At 41.7% G+C, this 6,000-nt stretch overlaps 1 protein-coding gene across 4 annotated transcripts in view; it reads left to right on the top strand.

Moving 5' to 3' along the window:
• herc1 (HECT and RLD domain containing E3 ubiquitin protein ligase family member 1) overlaps positions 1 to 6,000 on the top strand; it is a 98,783-nt gene continuing 92,783 nt past the window's right edge. For 3 of the 4 annotated variants that reach the window (XM_011487291.3, XM_011487287.3, XM_011487297.3), the window contains exon 1: positions 1 to 417. The gene's annotated coding sequence lies outside the window, so the exon portion shown is untranslated. The remainder of the gene's footprint in view (positions 418 to 6,000) is intronic. The other variant, XM_011487283.3, reaches the window with a different exon arrangement.

Raw genomic sequence — 6,000 nt, 5'->3', positions numbered from 1 at the left:
GCGAGATAGCCGCCAGGTGGCGGTGTTGGACACAACCCGGTGACGGCTCGCAGGGTCCCTTTTGTTTTGCAAAGCGTCGATGACAGAAAGATCCGCCTGAAAATCTGCTGGGAGTGAATTCATTAGAGAGACACGGGGAAACCGGCGAGGCTTCAACCAGCAAATTAAAGCAGGGACCGGGACCGAGCTTCAGAAGCAGAGGCTCGCAGCGTCACGCCCCAGGCCGGGGCTCCGAGAGAGAGAGAGAGGGCAAGCTCTGTCCCAGAAGTTGCTGGAGGGCGGCGGGCGGGGACATGGACGTTCGTGCCTGCATTGACTGTTCTGAAAGAGCGGCGCGCTTCTGCTGTGTGAGATGAAGCGCGGCTAGCCGTTGCGTAAGCTCGGAGAGGAACACGGAGAAGGCCCCTGACGTTGACGGTGAGTAGCCAGCGGCGGCTGCTAGCTCAGCTGCTAACTCACTGCCTGACGCTGCGTTACAGTAGCCGGACAAACTGAAACCCGGCAGAAACGGGACATGTTTGTTGTTCGCGAAGCTGCAAACTTCAGACACGAATCATGTGCACACCTAGAACTCATTTCAGAGCGTGTTGTTGTAGCACAGTTTCGATATTCCACAATCTGTGTCCCAAACTACGACTAGTAGCTGTCCATGGAAGTTAGCGAACGTTAGCTAATCAGCGGCACTGATCAAAGTGGAGGTTCCCTTCATGATTTCGTTCCGTTTATATTTTAGAGGAGGTCAGCCGCAGATGTGCTGCTTTCTCCGCAGGGAGACTGCTGCTGGCATTGCCTTTTTTCTCAGACAGTGGTACTGTCAGGTTGCTGGGAGAAACTTAGCTGTCGGTTTTGTTCAGACGAACTGAGTCTGGACCCAGGGGGGCTATCATCTGCCGGGGCTTCAAATATAGACTCTGACCTGGCCTTATCAGTCTTTACATAATCAGCCTGTGAGCGTGCCCGAGAAAAGCTGCTTTTTCACCGGTGAACCTGTGCTGGAGCCGTTATTTCGCCTGCGGACGTTTCCCACAGGTCTCATAGGTTCGTTAGGGCTGCACGATATAATGAGGAAAACTCGCGATATTATGAGATATTAGTGATCGATAGTGCGATGAGCAGGGCCGGCCCTGGTCTTCCGGGGGGCCCTAAGCCAAATTTAATTGGTTGGTCCTCTAACTGATCAGCAGCACCAACAAAGCGCAACTGTATAGCAATGTAATGGAGACTGCTGCCATCTCTGTATTAATACATTTTGTGAATGTAAAACCAGCACCACTGCAGCATTGGATCATTCACTATCAGCCGCCACAGTGGAGGTGATTGGCTGCACCCCAGGAAATTTAACATTTTCTTGCCTGCTCTTGCATATTAAGTTAGTCCAGTTGGGAACAAGTCGTTGCCATTAGACTTAAATGCTACAAAACTAATTCTATAATATTGGTACACAAACAAGAAGAGAGAGTTTATGTATCATGAATTATATATGTAAAAAAGCCAAAGGGAAGTATCTGTACTGACTATTATAAGATACTCACTTTTATTATTGTAATACCTAATAAAATGCATATTTTATTAATAAAATATGTTAATAATATTCATGGTGTATATGCACCTTTTATCATGAGCATTGTATTGTATGATTGTTGCTGCTGAAGAATTTAATACAGTATATTGCCTTAATGCAAAATAAAGAACACAACAGCTCATTGAGCTGCTTTGAAATGAAAGCAGTCAATCTCAAATCTTAAACTTTCATTCTTCTTGCCTTAGCAGACGCAAAGTGATTTATGATGTCAGTATAATCCAACTCTTTCCCACTTGGTGGTTGATGCTGATCATGGCTAAAAGATGCTCCTGTCCCATAGTTGACCTTGGGTATGTTTAAATTAGTTTTAACTTGGAGAGGTTTAGCAATAGTTTTTTCTGTTTTGATTCTTATTTCTAATTCTTTCCATGCCATAAGATGTGGTCTTCACTTGTCTCATGGGGTTTCATAATTTTTCCAATAATCACCCAGTCATTTTGTCCATCTTTGATAAGTCTTGATGATTTTCTTGAGAACAGTTTACAGGAAAAGCCGTAAACTGCATCATTGTTTACAGAATACACTAGCCATGAGCGTTTTATTTTTTCACCATTCAAAAGCTGCCGATGTGTATGAAAATGACTAAAACTTTGGTTTGAGGGTGATTTTTGGAAGTCTGACTTTACAAGTCCATTCTTACTGGATCAGAGAGTGTGGTTGGCCATTCAGCTGGATCAATTGGATTGGAGGTAGGTGGACTTTTGGATCCAGTAGGCTCCTCTTCCATACACGCCTCTCTTGGAGCCTCTGGAACATAAGAGACATAACTTCAACAAAAGCAAACAGTGAAAAGTCTAACAGTCCAATCAAATTTACATAACAGCTGCTGTGACGCTGGAAGCAGAATGTTGGAAAGAAGTGGCTTCACTTTTGTGTGTGTGTGTGTGTGTGCGACTTTCTTTTAAGTAATAATGAAACAATAAGTCTGATATAGGTTCCATATTGGGTAGATTTTAGTTTACCAGCAGCAAAACCAACGTTTTTCCTTTCAACAGATGATGTGGTGACAGGAGTTTCTTCTGGAGCTAAAAAAACAAGAACTATTATTATACAATAATCAATGATAAAGCTAATAAAACAACTAAAGCAGAATACTTACAGACAACACAGCCACCATCATCTTCACCACGGCTCTCTTCAGCTACTGTTTATGAGAAAAAGGGGTTATGAAGAACCAGTTTTTAAAATTACTTTACAAGCTATTAAAATGAGGCGTTACCTGAGATTACATCTTCACTGTGTCAGGAACATCTTGGGATGTGGATGCTTCACCACCCCCAATGCCCAAATACTTTTGGATTGCCCATGCATAGTTAATGGCTGCATAGTAATTTGTAGTTATAAAGAAATAGTAAGTTAAGTCTATTGGCATTAAAAAGGCTCTTCAAGCTTCTATTGATAATAATCAATGTGTGACACACCTTTGCCGATTTGGGTTCGGTCCAGGTTTTTGTTGACATTGAATTGTAATTTAATTACACTGTCGTACTAGCTGAACAATTCCTAGAAATTTCTTCAATTTTGGTTTGACACGGCCTCATCATCTCCTCCGAAAGCCATTTCCTGTTCTGCCAGATAAAGAGTGAGGTCTATCAAACAAGACAACATTTCTCTGGTCCCTCTCTTTGGTGTTGGCTGCTTGTATCAGAATATCTCTCCCTTTCAATGCACCAAGTAATAAGCTGTGACTTTTTTTTAAGTGTCCTACCTCCCCATACTGCACATGTGAGACTCTGAGGGGTTGTGCTCTTTAATTATTTTGATGATTGTGATGTTTGATTTGGTCAACTAAGCTAAACTAGACTATGACCAAGTTTCAGCTCAACATTAAAATTGTGTCTAAAAAAAAGAAATAATGAGCAACTAAACCAGTGTTTGTTTAGTCCACTCTCTTTCTTACATAAGGGTATCTGACCTAATTGAGGCCTGGAGTCTTTTGGATGTTGTGGGGTCTTTTGTGTCTTTGGCACTTCTGGGGTTATTTCTGTTGACTGCCCTTCTCGAAAAGGTTCACTATGTTTACCAATGCAAGGACAGTGGCTCTCAGTTGTGTTTTCTTGACTCACAAAATTATAGAAGTGGTATTGTTTCTTTTCTAGACTGATGGATCTAATATCCTGTTTATTTTATAAGGTACTTTTTGGATCGTAATGTGCTGTCTGGCATTTCAGTTCTTTGGTCTACTTCGTAAGGCAGATCTTGTCTAAGTGATATATTGGTTGAGTTAGGAGTGACGGTAATCAAGTGTGTGTTATAGCTGAGCAATATGGCCAAAAAATAAAATCTCGGTAGTGGCTTAGGCGGTTGAGCAGGTGGCCCAACCGCAGGTTCGGTCGGCGGTTCGATCCCCGCTCCCCCCAGTCAACCATCGTTGTGTCCATGGGCAAAACACTTCACCCTCCCTGCCTCCAGTGTGGCTCCACTGGTGTGTGAATGTGCATGAATGATCCCGGTGATGGTCAGAGGCAAACTGTCATCACCATGTATGAATGAGGAATGAATGAATAATGGACACATTGTTAGCACTTTGAGCGTCTGGAAAAAGCGTAGATAAATCGAATCCATTATTATTATAAAAAATTACAAATGACAGAATATGTTTAACAAAAGGTATTTTATTTTAATATCTCCTTTGGAAATATGCTCAAACTCCAAGTTTAACTAAATGCAAGCTGTAAAAATGTTTGTAGATCAACGCAGCAGATGTTTTTTGAGCTACTGTTAGCTTAAGCATCTCATAAAGAGTGTCTGTTTCAGGCGTTGAAACAAATTTGTCGTACTCCCACTTTTGGCAGCTACAACCTTCAAACAGATTTAGCTGCGAGTGGTTTGATGCTCCAAGTTTCAAGTCACAACCCCAGTGGTCAACATTTCATTTTCTAGCCAAGTTGGATGCTAGATGAAAAACATCTACTGGCCAAATTATTCCATTAATTTCACAAAGAAAAACTATTGGTGTTATTTTGATATTGCGTTAAATGTAAAGAGAGAAAACATTACAACATAATCAAACAGTCACTAAAAACAACTGGTTTTAGTGACTGTTTTCTTATCTGTCTTTGCTCCCCGTAGCACCCCTGCACCCCCCATGAGGAGAAAGGTGTCTGTCACATGTAGTCTGAACCGACTGAAGAGCAGTTAACTTTTTTTAAGAAAGTGAAATTGCATTATAGTAATTTATAAATAATAATAATAATAATAATAATAATGGATTGGATTTCTTTGCGCTTTTCAAGACACTCAAAGCGCTTACAGTGTGTCCATTATTCATTCCCTCCTCATTCATACTTGGTGACGGTAAGCTAAGGTTGTAGCCACAGCTGCCCTGGGGCAGACTGACAGAGGCGTGGCTGCCATTTCGCGCCTACGGCCCCTCTGACCATCACCGGGATCATTCATACATTCACACACCAGTGGAGGCCACACTGGAGGCAAGGAGGGTGAAGTGTCTTGCCCAAGGACACAACGACATTTTTTGGCTGGTGGGAGCAGGGATCGAACCGCCAACCCTTCGGTCATTGGACGACCCGCTCAACCACCTGAGCCACTGTCGCCCGTATAGTATGAACACATCTTTAATGTAGAGCAGATTGACAGAAAAAGCACCATTTCTTAATTCTGCCTCCAGTTGGTTCATTTTTACATGAAATCATCACATCCTAAAAACATGATCATGTTTGGTTTTCTTGCCATGACTCCATTGACCGTAAAGACGCAGGGCTCTCAAGGGGGGGGGGGGGGGCTTTTTTAGTTTAACACCAGTTCTGTAGTTACAAAAGCACTACTAATAAAACACATACAAAGTGCCTCTTATTATATGTATATAATAATAAATGTTCTATGAATTCATTTGGTTGCATTTATCCGCCATGTCTCAAAGTCCGCTCTGTGAAATTATTTGACTTTAAACCGTAATTACATGCAGGCGACATGCGGAGCAGCTCGTTAGCAAAGCATTAGTGTTGTAGCATGATAGCATCAGTGTTTAACACCGCTGTCTCCAGATCAACACTTCTTATTAAACTGTATTTTCCTGCCGTGAGTCCATCAGGTTTATCCTCCAGTTTTGTCTGGTCTCGTTAAAAACCACCACACAACTAAAAATCAAAACACACGAACAAAACATCAGACCCACAGTGCTCTAATTTAACACAGAAAAACAAAACGGTAGAAACAAATTTCTGAGCAATCCAAAAAATATTCATTATAAACCTTTTTGTAATAGCATATGTTGACATACCTTATTCCACAGTTTACCATCTGATGCAATCAGCCCTCCACATACCCCATTCATTTATGATAATGAACACCTCGTTAGGCTTTATCCCTGACATAAGAGAAACGCCTCTCAAACATATCACTTTCCTTTTATATGCACATCCATCTTTGCAAAAGTTTGGATGTTGTTTGTTTTCGTG

Source organism: Oryzias latipes, chromosome 3, assembly GCF_002234675.1.
Source record: "Oryzias latipes chromosome 3, ASM223467v1".
NCBI classification, from domain to species: domain Eukaryota; kingdom Metazoa; phylum Chordata; class Actinopteri; order Beloniformes; family Adrianichthyidae; genus Oryzias; species Oryzias latipes.
The sequence above is the reverse complement of the archived record's forward strand: the minus strand, read 5'-3'. Positions and strand labels throughout refer to the sequence as shown.